The 15,786-nt window shown below is 42.0% G+C and overlaps 1 long non-coding RNA gene across 1 annotated transcript; it reads left to right on the forward strand.

Moving 5' to 3' along the window:
* Positions 1-621: 621 nt before the first annotated feature.
* On the forward strand, positions 622-10,030 carry LOC121138768. The gene is made up of 3 exons (XR_005875632.1): positions 622-706; positions 9,481-9,763; positions 9,859-10,030. It is a non-coding gene; the product is annotated as an uncharacterized LOC121138768 (long non-coding RNA).
* Positions 10,031-15,786: the final 5,756 nt, after the last annotated feature.

Below are 15,786 nucleotides of genomic sequence, written 5' to 3' on the forward strand. Positions count from 1 at the left end.
GTCAGCTGAACATTCAGGAGGTCCTGGGTTCATTGTCTAGTGCTATCATAAGGAAAACAAATTCCAATAAAAGTCACAGCTTAGACACAAGTGTTACTACCAAAAATGGCACCAGCTCCCAGGTAGCAAACATCTGGGGCTGGATTTGGAGACATCAGAGACTATGTCTGTATGTGTCAAATGGACAATGACAGCGTCCTGATCTTACACACAAGGCTGCTTCTGTCAGTCACCAGATTCTTCAGCATACTTAGTGGCATTTACTAGGTAGTGAGAATCCACTAGCGTGGTGTTTACGTATTGTAGTGTTGAATAGCATTCACAATAAGATGCACCTAATCTAAGTTTGACTCTGCGGGAAAGAATGCAGCATGGACACATTTAACCAGGAAAAAAAAGAAAGCCACCCATATTGGATGGTGCAACCTGAGAAACTGGCCCTGAGGGAGGTCTGGAAATGGTCCAAAGAAAGGAGGCTGAGGCACTGTGTGCTTTCAGTCTGGCCCACCTGTGTTTGAGCCTAGTCTGGCCCTTTATTGTGTCATGGGAACACAGTTAAGCCACACCCTCAGTTTAATAAAGTAATGATCACAGCACTGACATTTAGGCACATTGCCTTCCTGAGCCCAGAGAGGATCCTGTGACTTCATTTCTTAAGAACTTCCCTAAGCCAGCCCATAAAACCCAGACAACCTGAGGGATGCAGGTTAGTGGCCAAAATCCTTACCTCTACCTCTAAATGCTGGGCCCAAAGGAGTGTACTGAAACTCCCCAACACATGCTAGAACATGGTTGCACACAGTTCCTTGCCACACCCTAGAGACATGGGCTTTCTCGGGCCTCTGTGTCTTTGCATTTACTCTGCCTCATTTCCAGTGCCTTCTTGTTGTCTGTCACCAAGCAGGTCTGTATCGAGTGTCAACATCAGTGTCATGCTTATCCCAACAGCCACCTCCAGAACTGGGCTATTCTGCCGATCTGGATCCTAATTATCTCTAATTCTTTCTCCTTTGTTATGAGTCTGACTCTGCCTGCTCCATCCTCCACACCACTGCAGCTTTCTTCTTTTCCATCTTGTCTCTGTGCTGTTGTATTCTGGCTGTCTGTAGATCTTCACATTGTCTTCCTACAATACACAGGCCTCCCCTGTGTTGTCTAAATGTCTCCCGCATGTGAGTACCCAGTGAGACAGCATTAAAATCCACCCTGACAGAGCCAGTCTACCGTCACAACTCACAGAAAGACATTTCCTACAAATAGTCACATTCTGAAGCTTCAACATGGTAGTTTTGAGGGACACAATTCAGAGTATGATACATGTTATATTTTCTATTTCTGTTTCTTTCAGCTGTAACTATTTTTCTTTGCTTGTCTGATTCCATGGTTTATTTCTGCTGGCTCTTGCTTCTTGTCATGTGAAGTGAGTGATTTTCAGTTAGGAGAATATGTTTTTGGAACTTATATGTAGGGACTCCTGATGGCCCATATTTAATGTGAGCTCCTCTGGAGAGAACCTGCCTTTGTGCCTGGCAGGCTCCCTGGACACTTCTAACTCATGACCACTTGAAAACTAAGTCTGGAGTTTGGGTTTTATCGTTTTTGGCATGAGGTTAGCCAGAAGTAGCTACAGCACACAAGAGTGTATGAATTTCTGCCCTTAGCTCATACAAAAGCAGGTTTGTGGCTTCTGAATATTTTCTCTAAAAAAAATTACCTTGGCTGTCCACCCAGATACAAGGGCAAGAATGACCCCTCCCCAACACCCTGCCATTTCCAGGTAGTAGATTTCGTCCCAGCAGGTTCTTCACCCTTATCTACAAGTTTCCAAGAGATGTAGCACTGATTTATTAATAGAAAGAACAGAAATGCATTCTCTTACAGTTCTGGGTCCCAGAAACATGACAAGGACATTTCCTCAAGGAGATCCACCCAAGTCCCTTCTATTCTCTGGTAGTCTATCCTTCAAGTATGGCAGCGTTGTTTTAGTCTCTGGATCCATCTCCAAGTGGCCCCAATGGCCTCTTTCCTCATGCCTCTCCCTGTGTCCTCTTCTCTTTGTAGAGGAACACCAGTCTTCAGACTTTCCCCTCTCTGCCCAATCCAGCATTATTATTCTTGATATTGTTACCCTTATATCTGCAAAGCATGTTTCTGAGTAAGGTTACTTTCTTAGTTTCTATCCAGGATGTGAATGTTGAGGGGTGCTCATCAATCCATTATATCTTCCCACACACATCTGCTGTGCCATGAGATCTTCCTCCTACGATCTCCATTCTAGCCATGTGACTGCCTTTCAGTAATGGGCTGCTGCATGGTATAGCACAGACAGAACCTTGAATGACTTCCAAGGCAAAACCTTGAAGGACTTCCAGGAAATTTGTCCCTGTTACTGTTGCTGTAAGATGGGTTCCCTGCTGAGACTTAGTGCACAGAAAAGTGATCTTCATATATGTTCATAGGTCCAGCTAGATCCACAAAACTGCCAGACTTCCAGGCCAGAGCTAAGAGCAACAAACCAGGAATGGGTTCTGTTGAGTTGTGATTGTCTCAGTACCATGCATGGCCGTAGATAAATTACTGTGCATTAATAAGTAAAAAAACTTCTTCGAGTGAGTGTCACTTTTGGGGTCATAAAGTGTCTCTAATCTGACTTCTCACATGTCAACTCACCAGGAATAATCTCCTGTCCCACTAATGTTTCAATGATTTTTAAAACAAATGCCATAGAGGTCAGAAGAGTGGCAAGCTTCATGGAAGATTCATTTGAATGAGGAGGAAGAGAAGGGGAGGAGGAGGTAGAGGAGGACAAAAAGAAGGGGAGGAAGAGGAGAAGAGGAGAAGGATCTGAAATCAAGTGAGGAAGTAAAGGTGAATCTGGAGGAAGTTAGGAGAAGGGAGAACATGACCAAAATACACTGTTTGAAATTCTCAAAGAATTAATAAAATATTGTTGTTTTAAAACCTACATCTAATAAACTGATTTCCAGAACCAAACTCTCACGTTAAGGATTTGTATTAGCATAGTCAAGTTTCAGCAACCAATAAATCACTAGACTAAAACATATATTATTATGTAAATTATTATATCTTTATATATTATTATAATATATATTAAATATATAGTCAGATATAATTATCCCTGAAAGTGGCCCCTACTAGTATACATTTATACTATCGATATCAATGTTTAGAAAACCCGAGGGCTTAAAATAAGAACAAAGAGGTAAATCGGAGGGTGCCATCAGAAATCCAGGATCTACTGTGTTTGTCCTACTTTACATTGTTTATTTAGTAATATGGATAGTTTATTGAGTTTCCCCATATCCACATTAAGATGAGAAACTGCTGTGGGGAACCCTCGGCCCTCTGTGGAACTGCTAATGCCCCTCCTGACTTTGGACATCTGTTCTCTTTGACTGTCTAGCTTTCCTCTGCCCTCAGTAGAACTTCTCAGCCCCTTGACTTTGGCAATCTGTTCTGGATTTATAACTGACAAGTTTTCTTCAAACCAGTATGCTCTTTCTTCAGATATATCTATGATTCCAGTAGTTAGAGCAATCATTAAACTGTTATCAATAGAGAAGTCTCTCTATCCTTCAGCCTAACACTATCTCTCTGCCAGTCCTTCGTGACAGTAGGTGGATCCTGCTCTGTAGAAAAACTCTACAACAGGGACTGGAGAGATGGTTCAGTGTTTAAGAGCACTGACTGCTCTTCAAGAGGACCCAGGTTCAATTCCTAGCACCCATATTGCAGTTCACAACTGTTTGTAACTTCAGTTTTAGGAGACCACATAGCCTCACACAGACATACATGCAGGTAAGGCCCCAATCTACTAAAATAACAATAATTTAAAAAGGGAAAGAAAAATCTCCAATATCCTTCAAAAGGCACTTCTTAAAAGAATTTGAGGCTTGCTTTGCCTGAGAATGTGCATGCAATGGTATCCATTGTGAATTGGCTGAGGAAGAACTCCAGTGGGTAAGACTTGGAGTGGGAAACCTGGATTACTCTACTCTGCTCTATGGAGAATCTACTTCCCTAAAAAACACTACCACTGACAAGGCTATAACAGCACTCCAATACCAACATTTTAGGGTCAATTTTCTTAATGTCCATGACATTCTGGGATCTTTGTAATGCTATCCCCCTACGGTACTTTGCATCTATTGTTATCCAACATAAACATGGCATCCAAATTTAAATACAATTTGCCAATATCAAAAATATGTTGGCAAGCCAGGCGGTGGTGGTGGACGCCTTTAATCCCAGCACTCAGGAGGCCGAGGCAGGTTGATCTCTGTGAGTTCAAGGTCAGCCTGATCTACAGAGCGAGTTCCAGGACAGCCTCCAAACAATACAGAGAAACCCTGTCTCGAAAAACCAAAAGAAAAATGTTGGCGACTGAAAGTTACATTGAATATAAATATATGGATATATGTATATATTTAATTTTTCATCAATTATTTGAGAATTTCATACAATGGAATTTGGGCATACTCACCTCCTTCCTCCCCTCCCCATATTACCTTATTACCTTTTCAACTGTCTCATTCTCCCCCCTCCCTTTCAATTGAACCCAGTTTAACAACTAGTCTTATGATTGGGGCTTGTTCTTGTATGTAGTCAGACTACCAGGGGTCACATGATTAAAGAGAAGTGGCTCTCCTTCTCTCACCAGCTAATAAACACTTGTAGCACCTCAGCTAGTGGTGGGGTTACACATACACCTTCTCCACATCCCCACATTCACTTTTGACAACTCCAGTTCGGCTCATGTTGAGCTACAATCCACAAATGCTTCAGGTGGTTTTTGCCTTTAAAAGTATTGGTCACTTCCAGTCTTCTAGATCTCATATAAAATGCAGAGATCCATTAATTGCTGGTAAATTTGGCATGCAGACATCAGTCATCAGTGTCATGGACTGAGGACTGATGAGTGGCATGATTCTATCTATCACTGGCTGTTCCGTGCCCTGCCTTCAAGTTACTCAGTAGATTGATAGCCTGCTTTCAAGACTTTTGAAGAAAATAAGGCAACAGGAAGGGAGAAGGAAATGCAACTGCAGTTTTGATGAGCTCGCTACATTCTAGACATTGCACTCTTATCTGCAACAACTTGAGTAGATAGACAATATTGTTATCGTTAATGGAAGAACTTTTATTTGTTCGTTAAAACTTTCACAAATAAAAGTAATGCATCTCGATACTATCCCCTCTCAATTGCCCTTTTCACTCACTGTAGGCAATCACAACAAACACACGGCCCTTATGTCTTCTTTCTTTTATTTATTTATTTTACAACCCACTAAGTCTAGTTGGCACTACCTGTTATCCTCTGATCTTACTTCTGTCCCTTCTTCCAAGATGTTTTCTGGGCCACGGAGGTAGGTGAACTTGGTACAGATGTCTCATTTAGGGACAAGCACTCAATAGTATTTATTTTCAGCCCTTTGACCATTAATGGGTGTCTGCACCAACTGCTGGCCACTACAAAGAGAAACTTTTGTGTACAGGTCTGAGAACAGCATTAATCTTTGTTTATAGACATAAATATTTAGAAGGAAGTTTGACAACATGTCAATTTAGCAAAACAATGGGAGTAGGTTCCCCTGGAGCTTATGACCTCCTGAACTATGGGCCTTTGAGCAGCTTTACTGTACCACACAAATTCCTTCTGTGAAGCAGGCCTCAGATCTAGTTGGCTACTGCCATAACCTTCATACCACCCTCTTCCTATCTCTACGTGACCTACAGGTCAGTGATATGGCATGCAATATTCTCCAGTTGGTAATATTATTGGTGATCTTCTCCCCCTAGCAGCCTGTATGGTACTTTCTAGAAATATGAAAGCTAGTCAATAAGTAGGATATTTTCAGATAAGTTCCAGCTTGATGGCTCTGTGTTCTGTAATCAAATTGAATTGTATCTTCAACATTAGGGTTGTATAATCCAGTTGTGGTGGGTAATAAGATGAATCACAACAGTGACATTGTTTGGGAGCTTCTGGGAGTATCTTTGACCAGCAACCTATAGGGATGAATGACACTAGTTTATCTTTGAGCTCAGACATAAATACCTCTTTGTGGTTGTACAATTAATGAGTTGTAAAACTGAGACTCAACGTCAGTATTAATTCCTTTTAAATGCTAATGATTTTTAACTAAAAATGCAAACACAAAGTTTCAAAATTCATTCTGTAAAATGTCACAGTCAAAAAGAAGATCCAAGGAGTCCTTGGTCAAACAATGGTTAATATTCTAGCATGGAGTGGGAAGGAATCGTGTTCCTTGTTCACTAACTGAAGATCTATGGACAGTTTATGGCTTCTAAGGAAGGGCATTTGGTTTTCGTTAAGGATATATCCCCTGGTAGGTGATGACTCTCCAAAGAATGTACCCACACTCAAAAATATATGGGCAGCACAAATTGTACCTAATGACTTATTAAAAAATATTAGAGGCCATGAAGTTGGAAGGAATAGGGAGTGGGATGGATCTGGGACATATTACAAGAAGGATTGGAGAGCAGACATAATTAAAATACATTGTATGAATATCTCAAGTATTTAATATTTTGAAAAAAATGGTTAATATGCCTAAGAACTAGGAAGTTACATAAATTTCTTTGGGAAGATCCAAATAACAAGAACAGTTAATGAATTTGAGATAGGACAGTGCAAACTTCACAATGCATGTCCTATGACTTGCCAATGAGCTCTCTTAGGCTTATTTTGAGTACAAATTTACTTGTTCATTTTTTAAATGTGTCTAATGGTTATAGTCACTATCCAGCACATTTTCTTAGCCCACTCTCATTGCCTGTGGACTCACATCAATATCTGTCTATCCTCTCCCTCTAGAGGACATAGGAGAAAAGAGTATACACAATTTGATGCTTTGCTTATTACCCTATTCCAATACAAGCAATTCAGAGCAAAGTGGGATATTTGAGTTGGAATCCTGAAGACCAAACAACATAATTCTATCATTTTGGATATGAGGATATTGTAGTCAATAAGTTCATACTTCTGTGAAGTGTATTGTCTCTCATCCTACTATATGGAAAACATCCCATCACAACACATGAGGCTCTTTTGATCATAATTGACAAAACAAAGTTTTCCAATAATATTATCTATGAAGACACTCTTCACTTTTCTTAATGTCTCCTGAGAATGGGACTTTAGTCATGTAGGGTTCTGAAGGGTCTCATTTTCATGGAAGTGGTGGGCCAGGCTTGGTCTCAGTCCTGTCCTTCTCTGTATACTTTCTCTTGTCTAGCCTGTGTGCAGTACTCCATGCAAGAGAGCAATCAATAACCCCCTTATTAATTAAATGACACTTTATAAAAGCTCTCCTCCAGGGGCTCTGAGAAAGCCAGCTTTGGCTAGCTGTAAAGTTTTAGGTAATCATTTAAGAAAAAAAATGTTATTCATCATCTTTATGGCAGATCACGGCCGCCACATTCTCCCCAGGAGTTCAATCCATCAAGATCTTCAATGCAAGGACGGCTAACAAGGTCCCTGTCACTTTGGGTGAAATATACAGGTACCACCAGAGGCTCCTAAGTCCAACCAGAAGCAAAGTTGTGGCCATCTCCTGGGCCTGCATCGCCTGTATTTTCCATGTGAAGTTTGTAAGAGTTCTTTTTCTTGCTTGCTTGCTTTCATTGCAAAATGGTGTCCTGTGAGCAAGAAGTCCTAGACAATATGTGAGATCTTCAGGAAAGACAGACAGTTCAGATAGGCACTTGGGGAATTTCTAACTCTAACATCAACATTGTCCATTATTAACACAACCCAATAAGAACTAAATGTGTGGTGTTCTACAAAATGGTTTAAATTATGCTACCTCATTTGATCCTCATTTGTTCTTCACATTGTATAATTTAAATGGCAAGGGATGCATTATCACTCTCAATTTGCAGACATGGAAAATGTGCCAGAGAATGTTTGCCTAGGTTAAGGATTTGAGCTCACATCTAGCTTCATGCAGCATGCTTCCTTTTTAAACTTACAAAGCTATCACTTCCACCTTGACCCTCCTTGTTTCTTTTCAGTGCATGGAGCAAATGAAGTTTGAACTCAGCTGTTTCGTAGCGCTTTCTGCTTGCCAGTGCCAGGAACACCTTCCCTTAAGTAAAGCGCCCTTCTGCATGGCCAGAAGACTTCACATTCTATCCTAGGGGCATGTGAAGTACGCCAAGCAAGGCAGTGAAGTTTCTTATCTGTGAGATCCACATTCCTAAGAACAGTGGCAGTCTTTCTCTGACCTCTAGAGCCCAAGGAAGAAATCAGATCACTAGAAGGGAGCTGAGAACTGGGGAGATAGCTCAGTCCATGAAGTGATTGTCACACGGACATAAGGGCCTGAGTTCCAACCTCCAGAACCCCTGAGAAAAACCAGATATGGTGGACACACTTGTAATTCCAGCACAGGGGAAGAGATGGAGACAGTAAATTCTTGGCCAACTAGTCTAACCAAATCAGTGAGTTCTGGGTTCAGGAAGAGATCATATGTGGGAACAAAAGACCTACCCCAGTAGCCTGGGAGCAGGCAGCTGTAAGACAATGTTTACAAAAAACATGTTTACTGAAAACAATCCGGTGGCCTAAGAAATGTTTACTGGAGCTATAAGTTCCCGATAAGGGCTCGCTCACTGGAACACCCTGACTTTGATCTTTCCAATGGCTAGCTGCCTCTTCCTGACTCTGGTGTCAGGGACATATAACCAGCCAAGGGGAGAAAGGAGACTGAAGCTTTTCTTGAGGGAAGCCTTTCTTGGGAAGTCTTCTTGAGCCTTCTGGGGGCCTGTTTAAAAAGTTTTCTTTGCACCACCAACTGGTCTCTGTGTCATCAATCCTGACACCCTCCGCACATTCTCAGATATAGGCGGCACAGCAGGCGCAGCAATCATATCTTAAAATAGATGATGATGATGATGATGATGATGATGATGAGGTGGAGGAGGAGGAGGAGGAGGAGGATAAATGTGGTCAGCGACTGAGAAACACATTCAGCATTGACCTCTTATCTCCACATATACTATCATACATACGCATGCATACCAACACATAGATGCATACCCAGGAGCAGTTGCAAACACACACACACACACACACACACACACACACACACACACACACACACACAATAAAACTTTAAAAATAAATAAAAGGGGATTGAAGCAGATGTGAACTGAATCCAGGAAATTCTTAGAAATTCTCTCTCTCTCTCTCTCTCTCTCTCTCTCTCTCTCTCTCTCTCTCTCTCTCTCTCTCTGTGTGTGTGTGTGTGTGTGTGTGTGTGTGTGTGTGTGTGTGTGTGTCTGTCTGAATATGTGTGCCTGCAGTAAGTCAGTGGAATCATGTAGATTCAATTGGCATTCATTGTATTCACAGTTTTCAGTGCTTTTGCATGGATTGCATTGTTTAACTCTAACTCCTTGAAGTAGATATTATTGTCTCTATTTTTTCAGACAAAGGACTGAGACTCAGAGAGACTAAATGACTGTATATTCAGTGGTACATGTGGTTTTCATCCTCCTCAGCATAAGTGCCACAGAGCCCAATGTGACTTGGAGTGTATCCTATTCTGTGATGAGTACTTTCTCCACTGGACATATCCCAAAGCCACGTGGCCTCATTCTCTTAATACGGAGAACTCTACCATTGACTCACAGAACCTAGGAAACTAAGGCAGTGTGGAATTCATTCACTGCTCAAGAATGGGAAGGAAGGCTCCGATCCTGCTCAACTGAGGTCTCTGGCTCCCTGACTCCCGGGCTGGGATACAGATCCAGAGACACAAAAGGGAGGATTTTATTGATCCATTCTGTCTGTTTTCTGACCTGCAGAGCAGCTACAGATGACTTACCTGCTCCTTCAGGGCTGAAAGCTGATGTTAGAATCACCTTCCTTGGAAATAATCCCCATTGACTAGAAGGAAGAAATGTTAAATCATGAGGAGCCTCTGCCATGGAGATGGTCCTTGATGACTAAGGGGAATAAACATTAAATTGTTGTGAACAAGAGTTTGTTCAGAATGATACTGTTTGGAACCAGTGTGTTCCTCTACACCATTTCTTGGGATGTGAAGAGGGGAGAGAATAATGATAAGAGAAGAAAGAAGAGAAGCAAGGGCCTCCAGTAGTAATAGTTTATGGAAACAAAAGTAGAATGGAAGGGGGAAGGAAAAGAGTTAGAAAGTAACATATTTTGTCCATCTGGTTAAGTTCATTCTTCTAGGGTTTATTAATAACCCAGCAATTCACCTCCCTATTCCTGGAGATATATTAGGAATGATACCACTGAGAAATTAATGGAATACGTCGATACCTATGCCCTTGTAATCTTGGTACCTACCAAACATCTTCCTTCTCAGTTCAGCTATGAGAGAGACTCCAAGAGAACATGTTACAGATAGATGACAGGTAGCTAGATATAGATAGATTATAGATAGATGGATAGATAGATAGATAGATGCATGACAACATACAGATGATAGGAATAACTCATAAAAATGCCTCAGCTTAATTTAAATGGAGCTAGCACCACTGAGGAGAGTTGACTATGAAACCCTGCTCCCTAGAAACTTCCATGAGCTCATGTTCTTTCCTTGGCACCATCTACCTTTCTAAGGAAAAGCTACTAACCCTTCAGGATGCTTACTATGTGAAAACATTTGTGTAATATACAAAAGTCTTTCATTGGTGACATACTTCCTAATTCCAGGTAACTTAGACATGAAAGAGAACTCATTGGTTCATCCACCAAAGCTTGAAAAGGTGGAAGAATAGTGCCATCCAAGGTGTGAACCAAGGCCAATGCACAGCAGGACTGATCTGCGGACTCAGGACCTATCATGACACTAGAGCTCTAAGCTGGAGCCTATTTGTTCAGACTCTTTTAATGGAGGGCCAGGGTTATCTTAGGTTCTGGAAGCCCTGATACATGAAGGAATAAGAACAATCTTGGAAGGATTGCTCATAGTAGGGTTTCTAGCTCTCTGATGTGGGCCACATTAACCTAGAACCAATCTTGAAACCAGAAAGAAGAACCAAGATGGGCAACACAGTGGGCTTTCTGACCCAGGCTGCAGCCATAGGTGTATGGTGATGAGCAGCTCAGGGGTAAAGCAAGAGTACTGGGGGATTCCCAAATGCACAGATAAGGTAAGTGGAGCTATTCTGCTCAGAAGAGGGGAGCCTTGAACCCACAGATGTAAAACAACAGATATACACCTAACTATTTTAGAATCATAATTCCATATAATTCTTAGGCAGACAGCACTACATACTGTGTCTTGTTTGAAATTAATGAGTCCAAAACCATTTCAGATTTTGGGTTTTTCCAGATTTCAGAATAGTCACTGTATCTTGATAATTGAACCCAAGCACAGAATTCATGTCTGCTTTATGTCTTATATGTACATCTGATAATAGTTTTGTGAGATATTTTTAATGTATTTATATTTGGACTGTGACCCATATCATGGGGTGAGGTGGAAAACTTTCAACTGTGGCATGATGGTGACATTCCAAAAGTCATGAGTCAGAGTTCTATGTGTACCTTTTAACACCATATCCCCAGGTACCATAATAGTCTCTGGTTCACAGTGGGTACTCAAGCCAGTGTTGACTAAAGGGAAGTGATGTTATTGAGGCCATCTCATAACACTTTGCTGGCTGAAGCAGGTTTGGCAGCTGTCTGACTTTTTGCTTCTAGTGCATTCCACCAGACAGCTTCAGTGTGATGAGCTGTCTGAGAGTTTTCATTTTTTCACTAGAGCAAGACTCCATATAAGGCACCACAGAAGAGCCTCCTTCCTTCCCACTGAGTAGACAAAAGGGAAAAGTCCAATAGTTGGGACCAGCTCAAGGGGGAAGGCTGGCCTGGCAGGATGAGGATTGGGAAAGGAATTAGATTGTCTTGGTTTTCTTTGTTTTTGTGGTGCTGGGGCTTGAACTTGTGGCCTCATGCATGTTAGATATACAACCTACCACTGAATTGTATTGTGAAACTTGGAAAAAAGAATAGGAGGCAATCCTTGGGAGACTCGCTCTGCTCTTAGGCTGGTCTCTTGTCAGGTTCCAGGTAAGGGCAATACCTTATTCTACCCAGAAGTAGTTCATGTAGTTGTGAATGTATTAGTGAGGCTTATGGGAGACAGGAAGGTAACCTGATGGAGAACATGTTGTGAGTTGAGCAAAGATTTTTCAGAGTAAATCTATGTGAATGAGACCAGACAGGGAACAGACAGTTCCATGAGATACCAATCAGTCACAGAGGCACGTGCAAAATGACCAATCCCCTACAATATGCTGTTCTGCCTATGCATGAATTGCTATAGGTTAGGAATATTGAATCCATTTTCACTCATGGTATTTTCCAGTTTTGATATGTTTAACAGAACGCTAGTCCACTGAAAGCTGAAGGAACAACAGTGCTGCAATTTACCTAAAACAGAACTTCCAAATCCCCTTCTAGACCAAGCATCAGGGTATGCTAATGTAAGCAACTGACTGTACTACAGACCAAGGTTTGGCTGATCTGTCTGGCAGTATTGAGCCATTTCTGCAGTGAGGATTGTTCTCATGACAGCCTAGACTAACATATAACTGTACTGTCTGTAAGGCCAGCTTTGAAAAATAAATAAATACAACAAGTAGCAGAAATCATTAGCGCTTACTTCCCCTGTCCTCATTAAGCTAGCATGAGGATACAGTGTTACCTCCTTTCAACACTGGATGCTGCCGCTACAAAATGATGAAGTTTGGTAATTGGCTGTCTCTAAGGAGGTGTGTAAAGGTCATGCTATCCTAGGAGAGCTGCCCCACTGTCTTCAGGGCAGATGGCCTAACCCCAGCAGTGTACCTTCTGGCCCTATATCCCCAAGTGCCTAACCTCTAGTTGACAGGACCCCCTATACACACAGTATATGCAGGGCTGTGCCTGCTGAGCTGTGATAAGTATCAGGGGAAGCAGAGTCATTAGCTCCTCTGAGGAGCACTCCCTTGATCAAATACACTAACTGTGCTGTTCACTACGTAAACTTGGACGAAGGAGGTTCATAACAAGGACTGTTAATATTTATGGCTGACATGGAAGGCTTCTCATTCTACCTTAATGAGCCCATCACAGCCCGAATTGCTATGACATTCCAGAAGGAGCCAAAAACAAGCTGAAGCACTGGGGTGATTGGGTGGGTAATACTCACTCCTATTTGGACCAAAACCTTATGACATAGATCATATTATGGATGTGGGCTGGGGAAGTACACATCTACTGTATACCTATCTTTGGACTGGCAGCAGAGGATGCATAGAAGCTAGTCTCTGGGAGAGTGAGAAGCTCCATATTAAATGATTACTGGGGGGAAGAGACTCTCATACTAGCTGAGTTGCCTGGGAAAGGCTCTCTGATCTGGCCAGCTCTCTACAAAGAGCTCCAAGGGTTACAATTTTCCCAGGATTAGTTTTCATTAGTTATCCCTCATGTTATGATGAAATTTTTGGTGATGGAGCAGCCCTCGAATTGCCCCTAATTCTGTAAGTAACTCCTCATTTATACTCCTTCAAGTATTCAATAAACTCATTGGTTGGCTCAGATGAACTTCAGTAGAATCATTTGGTCTGTTGTTGTTGATCTATTTGGGGTGAGTAGTTTGTTCATATCTTCCTGTGAAGTCACATCACAGTGTTTTCTGTGAGCAAATGACCACATCCCCAGGAGAAATTACTTTCCCCACATGGACCAAATCAACACTGAGCACAGGTGCCCAAGACATTTCTAGGACTGAGTAAGACACAATAGATCATCTATGTTTGTTACTTACCTGCTTCACAGAACAGTGACTATGTGATATTGGGCCAGAAGCTTCATTTCTCTAAACCTGATTGCATATGCCCAAGAAGGCATCCAAGCCTGCTAGAAATCATGATCTTACTTACCTTAATTACTTATCCTCACTGGCCGGAAAATGACAAACCTAAGCAATGCACATGCATGACTATATAAGGAAGGTGGTAGAGGTGTTAGTCAACCAAAGCCCAAGATCAGACCTTGGAGAGTCCAGAAACTTCAGAGTGTGAGTAATAGTTTATGTGTGTATACAGCTTCCATCAGATTCAATGAGGTGTGAAGTATTTCAGAACCACATGCACTCAGATCCATTAAAATTCTCTGACATTCTTTCAACTCTCTCATACCTCCCCAAGGTAAGTCATAGCAAGAGCAACCTGCCTCTCTGAGTATTGTGGGCAGCATTGTGAGGTAAAGATTAAGTAGGAATCCCACTATGATGTGTGCTCACCAGTGTAAGCTTGAGGGATCAGCATTTGGAGTTTGATGGACCTGAGCTTGAATTTCAACCATCTCTAGCTGAGAGTCTGTGTCCATCTCTACAAAACTGGCATGTTCATGCAGGAAGACTCTGCTTCCTTAAGCACCAACCCATGCATACTAAGTCTATTCATAAACAATACAGAATGTTTTATGAGAGCACATACATGCTGTGCTTAGACTGTCCAGGTACTGTGTAGGAGCATCTATATCAGACTGATTTAGAGAATTGCATGTGATGGTAAATATAATCTCTGTGGTACTAAGTGCATACAATGTTCTAATTGGTAATAAACATAAATACCAACTCTGTGCTATGGTCTGTATACTAAGGTATGTTTTTCTTTCTGTACCAGATGATGTCTCTGACTACAGGCTTACCTTCAAATTCCCTGAAACTGAATGTGTCAGTGGAATTTTGAATTCTAAGGCTTCAACAAGAGCAAACAGACCAGTAGAAGATGGAATTCAGACAAGTAACTAGAGGCTTAGAGGATCTTGCAGGGACAGCAGACAATTGGTTCAGAGAAGCTAATGTACAGTAGAGATGCAGGTCCAGCAAGACTGAGAGAGAAGTGCAGGGTCGCTGCCTAACTTACTATATCCCACAGGCCCCAGGTGCTGACTATGGCCCAATGGAGAGGCATGGTGATACATTACTTATGATTTAATAAGGTCACTGGAGATCAAAATGCAAAGCTAGCCACAGCCGTAGAGCCAGGTGTGGTGATAGACACCTTTAATCTCAACAGCCATGCTAGCTAGCCATAGATGACAGGTGGTGGTGGTATACACCTTTAATCCCAGAGACAGAGGCAGACAGATCTCTGTTAGTTCAAGGCCACACAGGCTACACAAAGTTGATCCAGTCTAAAAGAGAGAAACAGCTCACACAAAGGTGATCTCAGCACTTGGGATCACATGCCTTTAATCCTAGCACTAGGGAGGTGGAGACAGGTGTGACATGTCTGGGTTGAGAGAGGAATATAAGGCTGAGGAGACAGGAACACAGAGGAGTGCATGTAAGGATTCAGGCATTATACTGCACAAACCCTGTCACCTGACAGAATGCACTCGGGCAGTACTCTGGTCAGCCCAGGGTTCCATGACTACTAGTCTGCATGCAGCAGGTACAAAGGATCTCTTTAAAAGGCATACCTCTGCCTACTTAGGATCTTTTCCCCACTCTCTTTCCTGCTGTTCCCCTGAGGCAGACGGAACTTTTCCTGTCTCCCTCTTCTCTTCTGTCTTCTCTGTCTCTGTGTCTCCTTATCTCTTTTCTCTTCCTTTCCCCTCCCTCCCCTTTCTAATACAACTTGTCACTTGAGCTCTGTCTGTCTGGCATGTTTGTTCTCCACCTTGGTCACTCTAGTCTGCCATGGAATCTGCCATGTTTCCCCTCCTGCATTATCCTAACAGTGCAGTTTGAGACTTGGTGGAGA

This window comes from Mesocricetus auratus, unplaced genomic scaffold (assembly GCF_017639785.1).
Source record: "Mesocricetus auratus isolate SY011 unplaced genomic scaffold, BCM_Maur_2.0 Super-Scaffold_2245, whole genome shotgun sequence".
NCBI lineage: Eukaryota > Metazoa > Chordata > Mammalia > Rodentia > Cricetidae > Mesocricetus > Mesocricetus auratus.